Source organism: Neofelis nebulosa, chromosome 13 (genome assembly GCF_028018385.1).
Source record: "Neofelis nebulosa isolate mNeoNeb1 chromosome 13, mNeoNeb1.pri, whole genome shotgun sequence".
NCBI lineage: Eukaryota > Metazoa > Chordata > Mammalia > Carnivora > Felidae > Neofelis > Neofelis nebulosa.
Window position 1 is genome coordinate 23557236 of NC_080794.1, and position 23697 is coordinate 23580932.

The following is a 23697-nucleotide window of genomic DNA, read 5'->3' on the forward strand; positions in this document are numbered from 1 at the left end:
GTGTCATGTAAGAAATTGCCACAGCTGAGGTCGGAGAGGTTTTCTCCTGCTTTCTCTTCTCAGCTTTTGATGGTTTCCTGTCTCACATTCAGGTCCTTTATCCATTTTGAGTTTACTTTTGTGTACACTGTAAGAAAGTGGTCTAGTTTCATTCTTCTGCATGTTGCTGTCCAGTTCTCCCAGCACCAGTGGTTAAAGAGTCTGTGTTTTTTTTCCATTGGATACTCTTTCGTGCTTTGTGGAGGATTAGTGGGTCTGAATCTGGGTTCTCTATTCTGTTCCATTGGCCTATGTGTCTGTTTGTGTGCCCATACCATACTGTCTTGATGATTACAGGTTTGTAGCAGAGGCTAAAATCTGGGACTCTGATGCCTCCTGCTTTCGTTTCCTTCTTCAATATTACTTTGAATATTTGGGGTCTTTTGTGGTTCCATACACGTTAGCATTATTTGTTCTAGCTTTGGAAAGAATGGTGGCACGATTTTGATGGGGATTGCATTGAATGTGTAGATTGCTTTGGATGGTATTGACATTTTTACAATATTCATTCTTCGAATCCAGGAACATGGAATGTTTTCCCATTTCTTTGTGTCTTCTTCAATTTCCTTCATAACCCTTGTATCGTTTTCAGCACACAGAACTTTTATATCTTTGGATTGGTTCATTAGTATGTTGAGGTTATTGATAGGTATTTTATGGTCCTGGTGCAACTGTGAACATGATCAGTTTCTTTAGTTCTCTTTCTGTTTTGTTTTATTGGTATATTAAAATGCGATGGGTTTCTGTACATTGATATTGTGTTCTGCGACTTTGCTGAATTGATGTATCAGTTCGAGAAGACTTTTTGTGGATTCTGTCAGGTTTTCCAGGTAGAGTATCATGTGGTCTGTGCCGAGTGAACGTTTGACTTCATCTTTGCCATTTTGATGACATGTATTTCATTTTGTTGTCTGATTGCTGCTTCTAGGAATTGCAAAGCTATGTTCAACAACAGTGGTGAGAATGGACATCCCTGTCATGTTCCTGATCACAGGGGGAAAGTTTTCAGTTTATCCCCAGGAGAATTATATTAGCTGCGGACTTGTATCATACATCGCTTCTATGATGTTTACATATGTTCCTTCTATTCTGACTTTCTTGAGGGTTTTTATTAAGAAAGGATGCTGTGTTTTGTCAAATGCTTTTTCTGCCGGTATTGACAGGATCATGTGGTTCTTACCTGTGATTTTCTTAATGTGATGTATCGTATTGATTGATTTCCAAATATTGAACCAGCCCTATAGCCCAGATAGGAATCCTACTTGATCATGGTGAAAAATTCTTTTCATATGCTGTGCGTTTGTTTTGCCAGTATCTTGTTGAAAATTTTTGTAGTCTTATTCATTAGGCATATTATCCTATAGTCGTTTTGTTTTTGTTTTGTTTTTTTTTTTTGCTGGGTCTCTGTCTGGTTTGGCAATCAAAGTAAAGCTGGCTTTGTAGAATGTGTCTGGAAGTTTTCCTTCCATTTCTATTCTGTGGAACAGCCTGAGATGGATAGATATTAACTGCTTTAGATGTCTGATGGAATTCCCCAAGGAAGCATGTGGTCCAGAAAATGAGATAAATCTTAGGATGCAATGACTAGGACAACTCCCAGACAAGCTGATGGTCTCAGGAATAAGATATGGATAGATATGAAACACATATGGGTACGGCAAAGGGAAGCCTCCGTCAGCTACCGTGGGAACCCAAAGGCAAGATGCCTGTGTTATTACCTTAGAAATGAGGGAAAGCTTCTGGAGTTCACTGTTTTCCCTTGCCATCCTATCAGTGGATAGTGAAGACAGTCATTCCAAGGTAACAGGCTTGTGCTGTAAGCTAAGCTCAGATGTTTGGAACAGGGATTGGATGCAGTAGTTCATGAATGGTCTCTTTCTGTGCTAAGCAGGTCCTCGACAATATTGCCCATGGTGAACCAACTGTTCTTCAGAGTGAAAGCATCTTTAATGGCCAGGGAGGGAAACAAGTTGGCTAGCCATCATTTCTTCTACCAGCCACCCAAACACCAAGTACTCTCAGGAAGGCAATCCTTCCTTTGGGATCCAGAAACTGATTGCTCTTGGTTAGCACAGACCAGATTCAGAGTTAGGAGAGGCTGGCCCTCACTATGCAGGGGACAGACTCAGTGCATTACATGAGACTCACGACATGGTTATTGGGTCACGGCCTGGGAGGGGTGCTGAGCGTTCTCGACCCAGGGCGCTTGGACTCCAGATATACTTGGGAGAGAGAGAGTGTCAGCTCCCAGGGCTCAGCCCTCCCTAGAAGCTGGGGGATTGTGCTTCTCCCTCACGTGGGGCGGTGTGTCGTGTAACGAGCATGCCTGGAAGATGCTCTCCTGTGGGTCACCCAGATCGACAGGCTCTCAGGATGGCCCCTTGAGCAACCTCAGCAGCATTAGCAGTAGCCAGGACTCGCTGCACAATGCCCCCCAAAAGAAGGTCATCAGTCTTCAGTGTGCTGCTTGCTAGGCAAGAAACAAAAGGTCCACCCCGGCCACGCTAGTGACAAGACCGCCTGAACAGGTTGGTGTCCCTTGCGTGGCTCTCGCATGCGGGAGGTCTTACTGGCATCGTTCCTCTAGATCCGCAGTCACTCGACCTGCAGACCCCTCCCCCTTTCGGGAGACCTCACGTGGCTGTTGACACCCCCCGCCTCCCATTTCATCACTCTGCTTCCCCACAGCCGCTGAATTGGAGGTTGAAAACCCTCCCAGGGTGCTCTGGGACTCAGCAAATTGGGCGGACAAGCTGATAACCACAACAAACTTTAAAAAATAAGCATTGTGTTATTTGTCATGTGGCTGAGCAGTTCTCAGGGTACCTGGTTTTGAAGCAGTGGTTGTTTGTTCAATGTTCTATATAGCTGCAAATAGGTTATATCTCCTCCACAGTGAACCTGAGGCCCGTATTCAACTATGGTCCCTAGAGGACGTAGAGCATGTATGAAATCTGGAAAGGACCCCCGAGGATTCCCAGTCCACCTTGAGAAGTTGTGCAGGGAGGGCGTGACCCCAGAGCACTTGACTCTGAGCCTGGCTCCTGCACAGATGAGTTTGGGGCTCTGGGGAAGCTACGTAGTAGCATTCCTGTGCTTCTTTTTAATCACTTGTAAATGGGAACAGTGGGAGCACTGCAGTCTCATGGCTTTTAAGAGTGTCTGCATCTAAATATCCACGAGATACTATGATCACAGAAGCTCCATCTCATTATGTGTAACTGCAGCCCCTGTGAGGACATGGTCAGCAGCATTCAGAAACTGTCATTCATCTGGTGGTCTCTCTGGAGTACTCACTAGGTTGCCCTCCTTTTTCCTTCCCCTGTAGTTTTTGAGTTTCTCTTAAATAAATAGACTCTGACCTTTGCCATCTATTCAGTACCTCTTATTTTTAACTGGTCTTGATTCTGAGAACGAGTAACAGCAGTGGGTTTTGTTTCTTACCAAGCAGCTGAGGCGCTGTGATGCCCGGGATGGGATCCAGAGGAGTGGTGCGGGCATATCTCTCTGGGACTTTCCACTGCAGAGCAGGTCGCATGTGGGTTGAGTGTGTCTCAGAGCTGAGTTAAATGGATGAAGGAGGCAGGCTGAGACCACATCCCAGTGATCCGACAACTGAAAAATAAAAGTGAGCCCTCTTCAACAGAAGAGGTGGTTTGCAGTTTAGCGGGGTGAAGCAGGAGGCGGGCCAAGGGGTGACATTGGAGATGGGACAACGGGATGGGGCCTTGAGCCAGGGAAGAACTCAGTGGGCTCTGTGATACTGGACAGCAGGCAACGCATGTGGCCACTCTTCAGTGCCCTGAGTGCCTGCGAGGTCTGGAGTGGGGTGCCTCACGTCCACACTGGGCCCACAGGGCCCCTTACCGCTAGAGGCCGTTTCCCCTTCAGCCCCCGGACTTGTCCGTTAGTTTCTTTCTGTCTGCCTCAATGTAGTCTCCTTCTCAGAACTCATAATAAGGATCATGACCGGCACGCTGTCAGTTGTAGTTCAGGTGAAATGCCGTTATTTCTGTTACTGCTCACAATTCCATAGGAACCCTCAGGCTTTTGGTTCCCTGGGAATGGAAATTTGTAGAAACTGTTTAACAGTGGTCTGATTTGAATGTCCCTATGTTTGAAGTGTATAAAAGTGTTTTACACTAACTTGGATAGTTGCCACCTGACTGTATGCAATTTGATACTGAAAGTAGACCTTTTGCTCCTGGAATCATGCTGGGAAAATTCTGTCCCTTAGATGTTGCTGATGTGTTTTCCGTTCACATCCTTATACTTTCTGTAATGAAAACACTAAGATTCGTGGTAGTGCCTTCTGGTTCTCCCACCCCACCGCTCCCCGAAATGTGTATTTTTGTAAGTTCAGAGGTAACAAAAAGTGTGGGTTGGCTGCTTTCTGCGTGGAGCCTGCTTTGCGTCGTCTTCCTCCTTTCTCTCTGCCCCTTTCTCCTCATACACACTTGTTCTCTCTCTCTGTCTCTCAAACTCTAAAAACAGGGGCGACTGGGTGGCTCAGTCAGTGAAGCATCTGAGTCTTGGTTTCGGCATAGGTCGTGTTCTCACACTTGGTGAATTTGAGCTTCACATTGGACACAGTGCTGACAGTGGGGAGTTTGCTTAGGATTCTTTCTCCTCCTACCTCTCTGACCCTGTTCTACTCTTGCTGTTTCTGTCTCTTTCAAAAATGAAAAAAAAAACTATAAAAAATAAATAAACAAACCAATTAGCTATTGAGAAACCAATAGTTTCACAGAGATGAGGAGTTTGGTTTCTTTCATTTTTGGTGTTTGACACGGATAGTCTTCAGAAATATTTTTGACATCATAACACGTGGACTGCAGCCTGGGAATAGAGCCTGTAAGTTGTATTTTTGGGGTAGCCTGATATCTCACTGCAATCCAGGGCCTTGTGCTCTGGAGGAATGTTTCAGTTATTTATTTGAAAAGACACAAAACGTTGTATTCTCCTTCTACAAAACCAGGACTGATTTACTCCCACACCACTACTTAAGACTGTCGTGGTTGCCATAAGAATGAACACATGCTTGTGAGGAGAACAGGGCAAGGGAAAGGGTGCTGTGGGACTGTCCCAGCGTGTGGCACAGTCTGCAGCTTAAAGACTATTTGGAAAGTGAAAAGGTAGTCTCTTCTATGGCAGGAAGGTGATTTCACATAGACAGTGGAGCAGGCCCAGGCAGCCCAGGACTCTGCTGACTTGTGCCCGGTCAGGGTCCTGGCACAAGTGTGGCCCTGTCTCCCTTTAGCCCCTGGGACTGCCTTCTGTGCAGGGGGCCCTGCCTGATGGCTGTCAGGAATGTGGGTAAATACCTGTAAACAAAATTGCAGAGCGAGGTCATTTTAAAGGGCTGGTAACTTTAGTATACACTTTTGTTTTTTTAATTTCCAATCAGTCTTGATTTCTGGAGGATGACAAAACTTTAGGAAGGCACCTTCTTGGAGAAAACAGTGTAGACCCAAGGACATTTGTGACTTAGCTGCTGGGTCACAGAGACTCTCCCTGCAGACTTCTGGGCCACTTCCTCTCTGTCCTCTATGCAGCCAAAGAAGATGCAGCTGGTCGTCGGTCCGTGACATGCTGACCTGCCCCAGCCCCTCGGCGACGGCGCCACGGGAGGCTCTTTGACTGGAATGTGAACAATGGTGGAGAATGGCCGACTTCGTATGTAACAAGGCTGTGGCGCGCTCAGACTTCAATGATCTATGATGACTCCTAACTTCTGCTTATCTGCTTGAATATTAGTGTGCTCTTCCACCTACTACAGCTAGGCATCGTGGGTGTCCTCAGTGCGTTGGCTCTATCAGAGCCTAGTCCTGGGGGCCTGGGCAGCTTGCCTGGAGTGACCCGCAGAACCTGGGAGCTGAGGTCGTGGCAAGCCTGGGCGGGGGGGGACCTGGGCCAGTCCTCCCCCCACCCCTGCCCCACGCCCACCCTGGGCTCCCTGGCACCACAAATCTCAGACGAGCAATCAGGAAGCACTGGGCTCCCACCGCGCGGCAGGGTGCTGGGTGTGCACCCAGGAAGAAGGCGCGAGACCCTGGAAATAATGTAGTGCAACTCTAATAAAGGTCTTAGTGTTCTTATGGATATCAACTTTTTACATTTGTTTGTGAACAAGTTTAAAGAGTGGACCTCATTCTCCATTTGTAGATTTTCCTTACGTTTTTTATGTTTGTTTATTATTGAGAGACAGAGAGAGAGAGCATGAGCATGGGAGGGGCAGAGACAGGAGAAGACACAGATTCCGAAGCAGCCCTCATGAGGCCACCTCAGGAGACTCTGGCACAAGATCCCTCATAGCTCAGGCGACTCTGGGATGGTTCCTTCCCTCCCCGCCACAGAGAGCTTATGGCCACTGGGTCAAGGGATGGACGCCCTGACCCATGGCCTTGTGTGGAGGGCACAGTTGACAATCGCTGGGATTTCCTCTTCCGGTACTGTCTCTCCCGCCAGGGCCGATGGTTTACTAACTGTGAAGGATACATAGTTACTTTCTGTGGAGTAACACTTCCCTTCTCCTTTCTGTAGGGCATAGTTAGGTCATTCTGTGTCTTCCTGTTGAGAACCTTTGCTGGCTGATCTTTAGTTTCTGCACTTCCTGGTCCTTAGTGTTAAGTGTGAGGTTTGAAACAACAAAGTGCTTCCCTGCGTTTTACATGTAAGATTCTGTTTTTTTCCCCACCAAAGCTGGGCAAGCCTTCGGCATCTGAGAGTTTCTGGAAACAGACCAATTCCCCACAGGTACAATAGGTTACACATGGTTTATTAAAACTTGATTTGGTGAATCCAATGATGCTGAAAAAAGAAATGTCAGATGAGAAACAGACCAAGCACCGAGCAGATGTCCGAGGGATGTGGCCTCTCTGAGAACACGCATTAGCCATCCTTGGCTGTGCTCCCCCATACTGAATGTTCCGGGGCTTGCAGGCCTTTCCACAGACCCGCCAGGTCCCACCAAATACCCTTGACTCTCCTACCGCTACACAGTCCTCCTTGAGGCCACTGTACCCTCATCACTGCTGACCTTAAGGTCCTTTCTTGTGTGTCACGTCGAGTGTTCTGAATGTAATTGTGACTTCACACTGTCCTCCTCGCCTTTTGCTGGCCGAGTCCTGCCACCTCCCAGGTGGGTGCTCCGCGGTACCGGGAGGGATCTGTCCCCATGGCCTCTGCAGAGGGGCAGCAGGCACATGCCCAAGAGGGATTGTTGCCTCCTTCCTGATGATGTGGCTTCACTTGATGGTGTTTCTCAACATCTCTGACGTTCTGCTTTCTCTTACCCCCCTGTCGCTTGAGTCCTCGGTGGGAAGAAGTGGCATGGATTCTGCTGATTCTCCTCCTTGTCTTCCTGCGGCACCTTTCGCCGTCCTGACTTGAGGCCGGCGCTGTGTCCACACCAACCGGTGCGTGGGCAGATTTCAGCGGGAGCAGGGAGGCTCCATCCTGCCCTGCTTCGGTGCTTGCTGGCCCTCGTGCCCTGTCCCTTCTCGGTGGATCTTACCTGACTCCTCTTTTAAGAACATTCATCCGTGTACTCCCCAGCCCCCTCCCTAGGGAGTCCAGGGTGGTCTCCAGGTCCTCCACGTAGCTGCACTTACAAAGCCTGCTTTTCCAAATAAAGTCACGTGCACAGGTTCCAGAGATTTGGACATAGATGGGACCACCTCCCCAGTCCACCCATTTCTGGAGAAGGCCTGCTCTGCCTAGTCCTACCCCGGAGGCATCAGGGTGGGGAGAACGGGCCCAACCCTCCCACGGGGAAGAGGACTCTCGGGTCACACGACAGGCCCTAGACTGTCCAGGCAGAAAGCAGAAGATGGAAATGGTCAAGAGGACCTCCGGTGTGCATCAGGATTACTGCCGGTTGATCTTTTCACTCCAGTGTGCTGGGCCTCTCCTAGCCACGAGCGTGCGTGTGCCTGGTGGGGGTGAGTGTTCTCTGCTTTGGTAGAAGGCACTTTCAGAGACCCGTGAGACAGGAACCACTCTGGAAAGGCACTAGGACGTGCGTGGGAGACAGTGATGCAAGAGGAAACCATCCTGCCCACACGTGAGAGGAAGCAGCATCAGGCCTGGACGCCAGGATGCCAGCCAGGCTGGGCTGTGGTGAGGGCCAGGTGCAGGGAGGCCTGTGTCCCACTGTGCTGCCTCCAAGGCCCCCGTCTGCTGAGCCATGGGCATGGTGGCCGCCCACAGGGTTTCAGGGCACACACACCAGAGCACATCCAGCAGTTAGAGGGTAGGTCAGCCTCTCCTGTGCAACCGGTGGCTGCTGTCCCGCTTGCTTGGATTGTTTTCAGTGCGTCCGGCCAGCCATCCTTAGAGGAGGCGAACAGAACCTTTCTCCACTGGTGCTGAGGGGAGGCCCACAGCCTAGTCTCTGTGTTTCAGGGCCATGGCTCTGGTTTTCAGGCCAGGATGCTCTCGGAAGCTTAAGTTAAAGCTATTTGTAAACATTTTCAGGAGAATAAAATAATGTCCATTAATTTAAAATTTTTTAATTAGGGTATCCTGGGTGGCTCAGTTGGTTGAGCGTCTGACTCTTGTCCTCGGCTCAGGTCACGATCTCATGGTTTGTGGGTTTGAGGCCCGCATCGAGCCCTGGGCTGACAGCACAGACCCTGCTTGGGATTCTCTCTCTCCATTCCCCCACTCACGCATGTGCTCTATCTCAAAATAAAGTTAACAAAAATAAAAAAATTTTTTCACTTGTAATTAAAGCAGTGAGTGAGGCATTGTCACATTGCAAAAATAGAGGGCTAACGTTGTCTTAGTCTCCAACATCTTATTTTCTTTTTTATTCATGTTAATTTTTAAACCCACGGGGCTGTGGGTGTGCATTTGGTGGCCCAGCTGCCCAGCCCCCAAGCTTAGAGCTGTCACACTGTGGCCAGAGAACTTTTTGGGTAGCCTCTGAGACCGTTCTTCCAAGCGTCTGTGACCCCGGGCCCGCTCTTTCATGTGGAATCTTAGGAAGGCCACACCATGTCCATTCCCCAGGAAGAGGGGTGTTGATGAGATCCACGGGAGACTGACCCTATTTTGTGCTATGAGTCACCAGTGTCCTTCTGTCTCCCTTTTCCCAAAGGTGATTTTCCTCTTGTTTCATTTGAATTGTCTGTGTTTCTTACAATCCCCTGTGTGGGCTTCTCTCCTCATTGACTACACTTTTCAGAATGATGTAAGTGGAAAAGAGCAGAGATGGGGGCCAAGACCGTGAAAGTTTCTGGGCACCATGAGCACACCAAGGAAGAGACTATCTTAATGCTGGTGTGAAATTGGTCTTTTGAAAGGCAGAGACACAGATCAGTGGGACACAGCTTTCCTGTGAACCCACACTGGCACGACTTGGTCTGTCTTGGGAGCTTATGTTCCCACAACACGTGACCCTGTGCTTTTATACATGTGTTCGCGTAGGTATGTGGTGGCTTAGAATCTCCCATCACAAACAGTTCCTGTATTGATGCTTCTAGCATGGTGTCTTCAAGAGCAGAGATTTCATCAGGGGACTTGGTCACCTACACTCTCTGCACGTGGGCGTTCCTGCCACACACCATGTCTTTGAATACGTTCGACCTTAAACTCCCCTCCACGACGCTAATTTTCCTGCTTTGTCACTGTGCGTGGGGTATACTGGAGAGCTGCTTTCTAAGTCCCATGTTCTCATGAAAAGCCCCAAATAGGAGAGCCGAGGGATTGTCCCGTGGGAGAGCGGGCCCTGCACCTGACTCGGCATGGCCTTACGCTGCCACCTCTCCCGGTGGTGTTTCCTAGTCAGGAAGTGTAGGTAAAAGGAACCTTGAAACTGTGCTCAGACTTTTCTTTAGGATGCACCGGCTTCCGATTGGATCTTCCCATCCCTACTGTGAGGGACCATCCCTCTGATCTGTTTGGGTCACCTGCGGTGCTTGACTTCCTTGGCCCCAATATCTTTCAGGAAAATGAACCTATTCTTGGCTGAGGCAGAGCCAGGAAATCATTCCCAAAAGAGGGTGAAGTCTGTCGTGTGGGTATTTTAGACACAAGTGTAGGTTCCTCCCTGACTTGCTGAGCCCACACCTTCCACAGAAGCCCCTTGAGGATGTCGAGGCCCTGGGAGCCGACTCCTGAGCCGGTGAAGTCACCATTGCTCTCATCGTCGTTTCTGTTCCCGTGGCTTTGAAACATGCTGGATGTTGGGAGAACCCCTGGGACAGTTGTGGGCACCCTGTGGCCATTCCAGTTGTTGGAGCCAGTTCCACCCCCATCACCATTCCCAAGGACACTGGGCAGTGGCCAGGGCTCGTTTGCTTTTTCGCTATACTCTGGGATTGCCATCCAGATGTGTGGACGTGGTGACCCCTGGACAGCCCTGTGGGGTGGCCTTTGTGCCATTTTGTGGTCCCTTGATTGTGACAGCTCTAAAGGCTTCTTGACCTGCCATATTTTGACCACAGCTTGGGATCTGCTTCACTATTCCCAGTGTTAAATGTAGAAAGGGGCTTTAGATGATAAATTCTGATAGTCTCTTAGGTCACCTTCGAATATGTCAGAATATGTAAACCCAGTAGTACTTCAAGTAAAGAGATGTTGTCTAAACATTTTGCCTCACTGCCTTTGACTAGCGTCCTCAGAGTCTCTGGGATGTGGGATTGTTGACTTGCTTTCCACCTCTGCTATGAGCTGAGGCTTGCAAAGTGCTTCTCCTAATCCCGCTACCTGATGAAAGAGAACCTTTTCTCCATATGAATATAGAAAATTCCAAGTTTCGTACACCTACTGTTGGATTTGGGATGACTCACTGGCCCGGAGCACATTAGTTTCTGTTTTCCCTGTAAACTTGACTCTGAGCCCTACTGAGAAGATAGGCCTGGCAGACTAAGGGGAGACTGGCAAAGGCAGGGACTGGGGGTGTGGAGGAATGGGGCCTAGTGGTGTAGAGATCCCACCACGTGACCTCACGTGTCATCTTAGAAGGCACCGACGCCCTCCCACAATTCCCAGTTCTTTCTCTTCCCTTCCCTTCCCTTCCCTTCCCCTCCTTCCCTTCAAGCATACAGAAGTTGAGAGAGAATGAGTTTTAAGAACACCAGACCCTCAAGGAAAAGAGCTTGAAAGAGGAACAAAAGCCTCTCATGGTTATGGCAGGAAGTTCTGCATGTGGCAGGACTGGATGGACAAGGTCGGTGTTGGCAGCATGTGCCGTTTCACTTCGGGCACAGAGTTGGCGAAGTAGGGGCTCAGACTTCTTGCAGAAGAGCTTTGAGTCCATGCGCTGAAGGTGAGATCCTCCTCTGTTGACTGACCTTTCTCATGAGGTGTTCCTGCGTTTTAGAAGCTCTTTTAGGATTCTCATGTGTGCCGGGGCGTGGGCAATGTGGCAGAAGGCCTTACTGGGGGGCGGTGGGGGGGCTCTGGGGGACAGAAGCCCAGAAGCATCTTGAGTGTGGGTGTTGGTGTCACTGCTGCCCCCGGTTCACCACGAGCCTAATCTGTGCCAGTCTGTAGACCAGAACCAGATCAGAGACTCTGCTTCTCGGCGCTGGCGAGCCTTCAGCCAGCTGGTGCCAGAACCACATCTGGGGCTGTCCTTCAGTGCGTGGGTGAGGCTTCAGCCAGCAGGTGCTTTGCTGTCCTTCAGGCATTGATGACCTGGCCCTCTGTGTAGTCACTTCCCGTGAGTCTGGGAGAGAGCACTCACTGAGGACAGTGGGCCAGCCTCCTCTGCCATCCAGCTATAGGGCTCAGCATGGTTGACTGCACACATCAGCCTTTGGTGGCACTTTGCATCCTCTGTCCTTAGACACCTGGAGCTCTTCCGCTCTATTCCATGCCCCATGCAAGAGACTACGGTGTAGGGGTTGGTGTGTTACATGTTTCTCCAGCGAGGTACCTGTATACATTCTGCAGACCTCCCTGTAGATGTGAATTTCCTAGTTTGAGCAGTGTCTCTTATTCAGACCCAACAGATGTCTTCCTCTGTTGTGCATAGAAGGAAAGCCATCAGCTGATATGGAATTTCTGGTCTATAATTCTAACCTGTCCCTTGTAATTCCAGATGCTGCTCAGATCGGACTCAGTGTTGAGCCAAGTGCAGAACTGCACCACTGGGTCACAGTGAGCCACACTGAACTGTGTTCACACAGAGCAGATATTTGGGGCGTCCTAGGGGCACCGCACACCAGGTCTGGAATTTGTCTACGCTGGGGTTGGACCAAGAGTGAGCTACAGGAAACAGACAGGGACGTTTCCTGGTGTGACTCATTCCTGGAGATATCTAGACATGCAGAGTGGGGAGTGGAATCATCTTTGGATTCTACAAAGTTGCCTGGTTGCCTTTTGCAGTACAGACAACCCATCACCCCCGCGTGCTTGGGACAGTGAGAGAAACAGGTAGAGGACTTTCCTTCCTGAAACAAAGCCTGTGCCCATGGGGTTGTAGGGATTTGAAACGGAGAGAAATTCATGGTCTGTCTGGGTCTCTAGCTCTGGGTTGGCAAAATGACACATTGGGGCAAACAATGAATCTATCAAGGAGAAGCTTGATGGCAGTAACAACAAAGCTGTCACTGCTGGCTTCTCTGCTTCTGTTGTCCTCTCAACACCTTGAGCTCTGGCCTTACTAGGCCCCGAAGCTTCCCTGAGGAGCCCTCCTTCCCGCCAGCCTGTCTGCAGCTGCCTTTCCCCCGTGTCTTCTGCCTGTGGTCCTTCACTCACCCTGGACATTACTGTATTTCCGTGGAGGCTCTCTGGGGCTGGGGCCTGTCCTCCTTACCTCGTGCCTGGCCTGGCACCGTGCAGGCGCTCAGCGATATCTCATGAGTTACCAGCCGCTGCGGTGATGGTACCCAGACAGCTGACGGAAATGCCCGGGTGTCTACACCTGGTATAGTGGGGAGACTGCCCTTACAGATGAATTTGGTGGGGTGCTGCCATGGGCTCACAGCCCCTCTCTCCGTGCCTCCCTGCACCTGTAGGCAAGTTGGCTTCCAGCTCTTCCAGATTGGACCAGCTTGTCAGAAATCTAGGTGGCTCAGTCTATTATGTGTCTGACTCCCGGTTTCGGCTCTGGTCATGATCTCACGGTTCCTGGGTTTGAGCACTGCATCGGGCTGTCTCCTGTCAGTGCAGAGCCTCCTAGGGATTCTCTCTCTCTCAGTATCTCTGCACTCCCTGAAATGCTCTGTCTTTGTTTCACGCAAAATAAAAAATAAAGATGAAAAAATGAGACTCAAAAACGCGTACCTCTGAAGTTCTTTGTAACCTGTCCTCTCTGAGGTGGAAAGAGCCCTGAGATCCCTGTGTTAAGATTTGAGGAGAATGTGATGGAGTCTTGGAGAGGAAAACTCTGCTCAGGCAGGCACGTGTTTGCATGAGTGTGGCCTGGGCAGGTGTGGCAGCCATCAGTCCCCATTCTGCACTGCTGTCTGGTATCCTGCCCTTGTCTGCGGGTGAGCCAGTGAGGCGGACCTCATTCCTGCTCTCGCTCCTGGGCTCGTTCCTGGCCTCGGCCCAACCCCCTGCCTGGACCGTGAGACTAGGCTTCCAGACCACGCCCTCCCTGGTGCTGATGCCTAGTTATAGGCATGATTTTCTCAGTTGGATCAACCTGTTTTGATTAAAGAAAAAACTTGGAAAAATTGCCACTCTGCCTGTCTGGCAGTACTCTTAGAAAAGCTCTCTTACAACTCCTTTCTGGTAAGTTTTGTGCTGGGGAGTCCCTTCCGCAGGCTGTCCTCCAGGGGAGCTTTGTCAGCACTTTTGAGTAGAAGCCCGGAGGCTGTGGGAGGCCAGTGTGACTCAGGTCTCCAGGCAGGATGGACATCAGAGCAGAGCCGGTGAGGGGAGAGAGTGGCAGGGCCCCGAAGTTTGGAATAAACCTCGCTACTCTCTCCCTTGAACTGTGCTGAGAAGGGCCTCCTGATTTCTTCTTCACCCCGGCCTCTCCTGACCCAGGTATCTTGTACGGCCCTGGAGAGACCAGGTGGAGGAGTGTGTATGTGCCGTGTCCCAGGCAGTAAGAGGGAAGGTTCAGATGCCCGCACTGGGTCACACGTCTGGGCCGTCCACACTGGGGACAGAGCCTGGTGCTGGGAGGCCAGGCAGGGCCGGGGGCTGCCGGGGAGCTAGGTAGTCCATATTTTCAGCTTTGGAGGATGTGGGACATCTGGCATTTACTGAACTTGGTGGGCAGATCTCAGAAATGGGCTTGTATATAAATGCTCGGTGGGGGCTGCATTCCAGAAGCTTTGTTTGCAAAGTGCTGTGATGCCCGGGTAGCTGGTCCCACCGAGGCCAGAGTGGCGGGAAGCCTAGACTTTCCTGCGTGGCAGACCCTGTATGTGGATAGAGCAGGCGTTGCAATTGCAGTTTCTGTGTAGAGTGGTGGAGTGCATGGTGTCACCAAGAGCGTGAGTCTGTCTCCGCCTGTCGCCGCAAATCTCTGGTCCTCATTCCTATGCCACACGGTGGCCAAGTGCCTCGCTTTACAGAGCTAGCGATTGTATCGCCATCTGTGGGTGCCAGGTGTCAGACTCGGCTGGGGAGGGTCCCGGCCTCGTGGCCCTTTCCCCATGCCCCTCAGATCACAATCCCCACCTGGTAGGGTCTTGGCTGGCTTCGGGGATCCCTCCTCCACCAGCTTGCACACAGAGCCTGTTCCCAGGAGGAGCCCTGGTGTGGACAAAGGTGGGGGCCCGTTCCCCGAGGACCATGCCCGGGGGTGTCTGATACAGCTGCTATGCCCGGCAGCTGACACCTTTGCTCTGTGACCTGTTTCAGTCAGCTGTCGGCCACGAGTATCAGTCGAAGCTCTCCAAGCACTCGTCCCAGGTCCAGTCCATCAGGGGCATTGGAGGCAAGTTTGGTGTCCAGGTGGGCAGAGTTGACCAGGTGAGTGAGGCGTCATGGGAACCAGAGTGCAGGTGACGGAGCCCCTCCCTCTAGACCAGGGAATGCACTGGGCCTCTCGAGATAGCACCTCAACTCAGGCCTGTGGGGTGCCGTCCAGGTGCAGAGCTTCTAGAAGCCCCCCGCCCCAGTCCCTGACTCAGATGATGTTCCAGGTTAACAAGTGAGAAGAGGAACACTGTTTCTTGTAGAAATCCCCCACATTGGTATCTACAGATCACATAGACCAGGGACAGACAGCCTTCCACTGCCTAAGACCGTGCCCGTGGGGACCATTTCTAACCAGGCTCCCTGCATGGGTATCACTGTGACCCGGTGGTGTTCAGGGCAGACATGGCAGAGTGCCGCACACGTGCCCGTTTCCAGGGCTAAGGCCCGGTGTCCTGGCGCCTCTGGGCCTCAGTCTCTCAGTCTCTGACTGAGGGCCGTGTATACCCTGTTTTACATCACAGCAGTTGGGTTTTGGAGTTAACCCTCTGTCTGCATTCAGGCTTTACCACATGTCAGCTGCGGTTCTGCGTTACCTGCCTGTAAAACGGGGCGACAGGGATTCATGTCTCCTAGGGCCGTGTGCGCAGATGCCCCCCCACCATGCCCGTTGTGGTTACTGATGATAGTATTGTTCTTGGAAGAGCTCATGGAAAAGCAGGTGTGCTTGTGGCGGGAGGGGGTCGCCGAGGGTTGGCATTGCGGGGCTGAAGTCCACGAGCACAACTTACCGTGCAGGGCCTGCAGGTGGCTACCGGTCCACCCGCACTGCCTACTGGGCGTTGCAGAATGTTTCCTGGCCGAAAGTTTCCATCCCCAGAGCTTTGCGCGTGAGGTAGGCCTGCCCATGGCTTAGGAAGGCAGAGGTCAAAAAATAACACGGTTTGTGGTTTCAAACCTTTCACACGCATTCTGGGATCAGATGACCTGTTTTGGAGACCTCTAAAAACGTGTTTCCCTTCTTGTGGTAATTGCACTCTGTTGTGGGTTTTGAATACCAGGGGAAAACTGAGAAACACGCCTCTCAGAAAGCTAAGGCCTGAGGCCAGTCGAGCAGGGGGAGAAGCCAATGTCCCCGGAGGTGGTTTCCTGGGGAGTGCGGTGTCTCCTCTGGGGGAGACTGTGCTCTCCGGGTGCGTGGGTCCTGTGTCACCGCCACGGAAGCTGTCTTTCTGAGCAGTGTTCCCTGGACAGTCGGCTCTGGGGCCTGGTCAGTGAAGAGCTATCTTCTCCCCTAACAGTGTAAACCCGAGCCTTTCAATTAATGATGGTTCACTTTTACTGGACACGGGTGCTCTCGAATACGTCACTGGCTGACCTTTCAGTTGTGCCCATGTTGTAGAACCTTTTTTACCAATGAAAGAGTGTCACCTTCTCAGAGGACTTGATGTGTCTTGAGCAAGCCGGTTTCTTCCGCCTCTTGCTTGTCATCAGATGAGCCAGGGCGCGGTTGCTGTGGCCAGGTGTGGGCATTTCCTGTCCCTTTGGAAAGGGATGGTAAGTGAGTAGCTTCCAAGGGGTTAGTTTCCCGAGTGGGAACGCGGCTCGTTTCTGCCCCAAGAAGCAGGTACCCATCACAGGCTTGGGGTCCTCGCTGCCCAGGGCACAAGTTGTAGGCCGAGGCCGGCTCACTGATGTGTGACCGTGGGTGGTGTTTTCATACGTGTGCGTCGTGTCCTGGTGACTCCTAATTCCGGAATGTTGCTGTCGTGAGTGATAGACGAGAGACCAGTCCATCGTCGGTCTTTGTCCCCGACCCCTGTCCAGTCCCCTCAAATTACTCGAGCGACTTTGGCATCAAGTACAGCCTCAAGGCAAAGCACGTGGACAAGAGTGTCGTGGACTTCAATTTCCAGGGCATGACCGAGAGACACGAGTCACAGAAAGGTCAGCCTGTGGCAGCACGTCCTCACCGCTTGGGGCCCCGTCGTGTGGGACGCCTCCTGCGTCCCCAGAATAGGACCCGGGGAGACAGGCCCACATTACACTCCCAGCCTTTTTACCTGAACATGTGAGAGCACTCCTGTCTCTTCCATGGGTTTAGGGGGATTGTCGTCCTTCGGATGCCAGCTCAACCCCAGTCCCGTGAAGGGCCCAAGTCTCCCAAGCTACTTCCTTCTTCTCTGGACCATGGGATCCAGGCGCTATGCAGTTTTTGAAGTTAAAAACCTTGTTCTCTTGTGTCATAGACATTAGTGATTATTAAGAAGCATAAATTTCTAGAAGAGGAATTGCCGGGTCACGGAAGGTGGAATGTAAAATTTTGGTGGATGCTGCCAGATTGTCCCTGCAGGCCCTGCTGGTTTTCCTGTCCCTCGTTAAAATCCCTGCCAGGCATCAGTTATACACTGATGTGTGCATGCGGGGTGTGTTAGAGACGCAGTACCCTCCCGCAGAGGCTGCAGATTGTTGGCTCTTTTGCAATGTTTTATTTCGCGTGCATGTTACAAATGTTCATAAAGATTTTATCTTTTTGAAGTCATCCGTACACACGTGTGCTGCTCAAACATACAACCCCTATATCACAAGTCAATAGCTCGCACACCTGAGTCACCAGGAGTTCATGCACGTTTAAATTTTTGTGTGATTTTCTTCATTTATTTCTTTCTTTGTTTGTTTATTTATTCTTTTATGTATGTGTGTATGTGTGTATTCATGCATGTATTTATTTATTTATTTATTTATAATAAACTGGGAAGTGGCAGAGAGAGGGAGAGAGAGATTTCCAAGGAGGCTCCACACTGTCAGTGCAGAGCCTGACATGGTGCTTAAACTCACAAGCCACGAGATCATGACTTGAGTGAAACCAGGAGTCTGATGCTTCACCAAATGAGCCACCCAGGTGCCCGTGCACGTTTCAGATTTTGAAAATCATTGCCAACCATTAACAATAGAGAGCTCACGTAGGAATTAAAAACCCAGAGATCTTTAAAAGATGAATTAAACCCCACGACTGGAAACACCACCAGCTCGGCATTTGCCCAGGGAAGCTGCTGGTGCTCCCGCGGGACAGTTCCTGTCACTGGCCTGCCCGTCTGTCGTGAGGCGGTGGACTTGGCCCTGGAGTGCACACCCCCTGCCTGCTACCCACGCCCCTCTGCCCGCCGTGCACCCTGCTGATCAGGGCCTTGTCTTGGATCTTCTTCAGTGCTGTTCAGACTCTCTCCCCGACGTGGCATGTAGGAGTAGAAACCGCCTGTGTAAAATACACCACACCATGTCACTGCATTGTTTCTGACAATGAGTGGAAGCTGGGCTTGCTGCCTTGGTTGGCTAGACTGTTCTGTGGCAGACAGTCATTCGAAAGACACGGCAATAGCAGCATCAAAGGTCTGTAGGGCAGGAACCACACAAGCTGCCTGAACCTCGTGGGCACAGACGGCACACTGGGCTGGAGTCAAAATGAGGCTCATGAGAGAGCCCCAGTCCGGGCCACGTGGAGTAAGTAGCACGAGTATTTTTTAAAAGTGCCCGTGGTAAAAGGGCTGTGATGGACATGCAGCTGAACTGATTGTTGCCATTCTTTTCCTATCGGAAAGAGCAGGCCTTCACGGACCTATTGCCCATGTTGCTTGACGACGGAAACAGCTGGAATTGACCAGCCTTATGGGGTTCCTTCGTGCGTTCTCTTCTGCATGGGGGCGAGGACTTTGTCAGAACTGCTCGGTGAGGTTTTTAGAGGCTCCACATCCTCCCACCCTTTGAGGGAGGGAGAGTGTCTCTTGTCTGCAAAGGCACCAAAGGCACAGGCTGACTGTCCAAAAGCTCAGGTCTTTCCTCTATTCGGGGTAATTTGACATCTGTATAGACATCCTGTGAACGCAAGGGGAGGGGTCAGTGTCAACAATGGACCAAGCGAGGATGACCTCAGGGGGAATGTTACCCCCTCAGAATGCCCAGCTTTAAATGTTTTCCCTACTTGTTCCCAATTGTTAAGACCACAAGTTCCTTGTGTGGGGAACCAAGGGCAGTATTGCTGGGTAATCATTAATGATTCCAGGATTGCTTTCTGATTGGGGATAGTGTTGGCCACATTTTCCAATGTCTGTAAAATACGAATGAATTGTTTCTGTTGTGGGGAGAGACAGTTTCCGTAATGAATTTCTCAAATGTCCGTGGCAGTGAATCCTAATAGAGTTTCAATTTATCCCTTACCTTTTCCCTGTGCTTCTTTGTTTCTTCAATTCTACATATGAGTGGAAGTATTGCATGGGATTTGTCTTTTTCTCACAGACTTATTTCGCTTAGCAGAATACTAACTACTTCAAACATGTCCCTGCAAATGGAAAGTATTCATTCCTTGTTTTTGCTGATATATATACATATATATATATATCACTGATATACATGGATATATATATATCACTGATATATATGGATATATATATATATCACTGATATACATGTATATATATACATGGATATGGATATATGGATATATATATGGATATATATGATTGATATATATATATTCATATATATGTCTGTATATATCCATATACATGTACTTATATATATATCAAAATATATATCCATATGTGTATTCATTTATATCCAAACATATGTGTATATATATATTTATATATCCACATATACCCATATACGTCTTTACATATTTATATACATAATTACATACCTATACATATATATCCATGAATATATCCATGAATGTATCTACATCTCTATATGTTTATATGAATCTATAGATATATAGATATATGTAAACATATATATTTATTCATATATCAATATATATCGATTATATAGATATAGATATAGATTTAGATATTGATATAGATATACATCCAACTATAGGACCCAGATGGAGGTAGAGAATATGATGGTATGGGAAAGAAGTCAATCAGAAAAAGGCAAGTACCATCCAGTAATTTTACTCATATGTTTAATTGAAGTAACAGACAAGCAAACGGAAACACTGAGAGACAGAGTGAGACAGAGAGAGAGAGAACAGACAATGAAGAAACAGACTCTTAAGATTAGAGAACAATCTGATAGTACCATAGGGGTGGTGGGATGCACTGGGGGGTGGTGAAATCGGTGATGGTGTTTGAACGGTGTCCTTGTCATGATGAACACAGAGTGATCTATGGAATAGTTGACCTGAAAGTAATATAACTCTTCATATTCACTAACTGGCATTAAAGAAACAAAAACAGAAAAGACACTGTGAAAAAGCAAGACAATTAAATGAGGACCTATCTACTCATTGACTAGGTGAATTACATGAGATCTTAGCTATGGCACTCTTGCCATGCCTGCCGTAGCCTAAGACTAACTTGGAGGAAGTGACAGTGTCTTCTAAGGCACATAGGGCTTTGACACTGCTATTGTGGTGTCTTTGGAATGACCGTCGGCTACAGGGCAGTATTCCCAACCAAGGCAGCAAGGCCAGCTTCCAATGATTGTCAATAAATCCATGCACTGAAATTGGGCGGTGTATTTTCCAAAGGCCATCCACGATATAGGGACTCTGACTCTCTCTCTCACTGTTTCTCCCTATACACTCTGCTTACTGTACCTATATGTGCGGGCTTCTCTCTCATTCATTCCCTGGATTAAGAACTAGAATGATGAGAGCAAATGGTCTCTGGCTACTCTACCTCTGGATGAAGATTTGAAGGAAACTTCCCAAGCTGCTGCCGAAACCCCTTTTGTTTCAGGGATCTTCCCTGTCTTCTCTGGCCTGACATGGACTGCCTAATTTGCCTTTTGGAAAACCAAACCAAGCCAAACAAAAAAACAAAACATGGTGTCTGCTCATCTAACTAAGCTGACACGCTTTAGAACCACGTGAACTCTTTTCTCTGCCCTCTGTGCCTCTGTTGGCCTTCAGGCAGACACCTCACCGTTTCTGCCTTCTCTTTCCCCCTCCTCCTGTTTCTGCACCACCTGGGGTGCAGCCTGCCCTGCAAACCAGCCTGCAAACCAGCCCTGGCCGCTGCCCAGTGTCCTTGGGAATGGTGCTGGGGGTAGAATTGGCTCCAACACCTGGAACGGCCACAGGGTGCCCACAACTGTCCCAGGGGTTCTCCCAACATCCAGCATGTTTCAAAGCCACGGGAACAGAAACGATGATGAGGGCAATGGTGACTTCACCGGCTCGGGAGTCGGCTCCCAGGGCCTCGACATCCTCACGTGGCTTCTGTGGAAGGTGTGGGCTCAGCAAGTCAGGGAGGAACCTACACTTGTGTCTAAAATACCCACACGACAGACTTCACCCTCTTTTGGGGATGATTTCCTGGCACTGCCTCAGCCAAGAACAGCTTCATTTTCCTGAAAGATATTGGGGCCAAGGGAGACGAGCACCGTAGGTGACCCAACAGGTCAGAGGGATAGTCCTTCACAGTAGGGACGGGAGGCAAAAAACGGGAGCTGGTGTGGCCTAAATAAAATTCTGAGCACACTTTCAGGGTTCCTTTTACCTACACTTCCTGACTAGGAGACACCACCGGGAGAGGTGGCAGTGTAAGGCCATGCCGAGTCAGGAGCAGGGCCCGCTCTCCCAGGGGACAATCCCTCGGCTCTCCTATTTGGGGCTTTTCATGAGAACACAGTACGTAGAACCCAGCTCTCCAGTATACCCCATGCTCAGTGACAAAGCAGGAAAATTAGAGTCGTGGAGGGGGAGTTTAAGTTCGAAGATATTCAGAAACATCGTGTGTGGCAGGAGCCCCCGTTGCAGAGAGCGTAGGTGACCACGTCCCTCGACGCAATCTCCACCATTGAAGACAAGATGCTAGAATCGTCAATACAGGAACTGTGATGGGAGATTCTAAGCCTCCACGTACCTATGCAAACACACGTATAGAAGCACGGAGTCGCGTGTTGTGGGAACATGAGCTCCCAAGACAGACCAAGTCGTGCCCGTGTGGGTTCACAGGAAAGCTCTGTCCCCCCTGGTCTGTCTCTGCCCTTCAAAAGACCAATTTCACACCAACATTAAGAGATGTGCTTCTGGTGCCCAGAAACTTTCACGGTCTTGGCCCCCATCTCTGCTCTTTTCCACTTACATCATTCAGAAAAGTGTAGCCAATGAGGAGTGAAGCCCACACAGGGGACTGTAAGAAACACAGACAACCCAAATGAAAACAAAAGGAAAATCACCTTTGGGAAAAGGGAGACAGAAGGACACTGGTGACTCATACCACAAAATCGGGTTGGTCTCCCAGAGGTCTCATCGGCATATCCATCATCCTGGGGTTTGGACACGGTTTGGCCTGCCAAAGCTTTCCACATCTGAAAGAGCAGGGCCCAGGGTCAGGGACGCCTGGGAGAAGGGCTCTCAGAGGCCACCCAACAAGCTCTCTGGCCACAGCTTGTCAGCTCTAAGCTCGGGGGGCTGGGCAGCCGGGCCAGCAAATGCACACGCACAACCCTGTGTGGGAATGACTACATCAGACACAAAAGCAACATCATGTGGGATTTCTAATACTGCTCTCAAAGGGCATCTGAGACCATCAGAAACATTCCGGCTTCAATTCGAGTGGGAAAATGTTCTGGAGAACAAAGAGTCACCCGTGCATTTAAGTCATCCATTAAGAATACGTCCCTCCGGGGGAACCTGTGAGGCTTGGTCTGTTAAGCGTCCAACTTGGGCTCAGGTCATTATCTCGCCAATCGTGAGTCCTAGGCCCCCATCGGGCTCTGTGCTATCAGTGCAGAACCCACTTCAGAGCCTCTGTCTCCCTCTCTCTCTGCCCCTCCACCGTGTGGTGCTCTCTCTCTCTCTTTCTCTGTCTCTCTTTCAAAAATAAATATTCAAAAAGAAAGGAAAGCAAGAAATCAGCAAGGAAGAAAGCAAGCAAGAAAGCAAGAAAGCAAGAAAGCAAGCTAGCAGGAAAGAATTCACGCCTTCACTATGTCCTAACAACAGTGTTACCCAAACAGGAAGGAGCCCAACAACATGAGGGAATGCCAAATTACATGGCCTTTCTCACTTCAGAGAAACAACAGGACCCATTTTGATTTCAAGTACTTCCTGAAAGAGTAATAGTGACGTCCATAACTCGGGCTCTGGCACCTCCATTGTTTCAAGTGATTTATTGGAGGGCTGCTTCAACACCTCTGGGGAAATATCGGGCTCGTACAATGCAGACTTTTCTCCTACTGGGTAGCTCAGAGGATGGTCTGTCCGCTCTCCGACCAGCACATCAGAGCTGGAAGGGTCCATCTGGCACAGAGACAAGGGACAGCCGCCTCACACCTAAACAGGACAAGACTTTTCCCACGCGCAAATGTAATATCGAACTTTTAAGGGTATCAAGAGAAGCCTATGTATGAGAACCGACTCGTCTTCCACACCAGTGCTGGTAAAATTCCACCGGGGCCAGGAAGCAACTGAAAGTCTATTTGAAGTCGATCAAGCTGAAGCTCCACCCACGTGTCTGATCCGGGGACACCAGTAGGTGCTTTCTGGGGTGCCACACCTGTGCTCTGGTAGTTTGAATTCAGCCAGAACAATAGCCCATCTGGACCCACCCCCTCCAGCTCCACTGGGTTTCCAAGTCCAAATCCGGGATGGCAGCGAGGGGCAAATCAGGGCTCAGATGTCAAGTGTCCTGGTGGGACCTCTGTCACTGTCCCCTGAACGGGCAACAGTTTGCCAGCAGGTAAGACAGGATCCACACTGTCCCTTCAAAGCCACCACTTCAATGCTCCACTCTGTCCAGGTGCCCCAAGACCAGCAAGAATTTCCCAGATGTAATCTGCTCTTGCCGCCTTTTAGACAGCCAACAGACTCAACTC

At 49.9% G+C, this 23697-nt stretch overlaps 1 pseudogene; it reads left to right on the forward strand.

The window, feature by feature from the left end:
• Positions 1-8138: 8138 nt before the first annotated feature.
• Positions 8139-23697, forward strand: part of LOC131492406 (src substrate cortactin-like) — a 112271-nt pseudogene continuing 96712 nt past the window's right edge.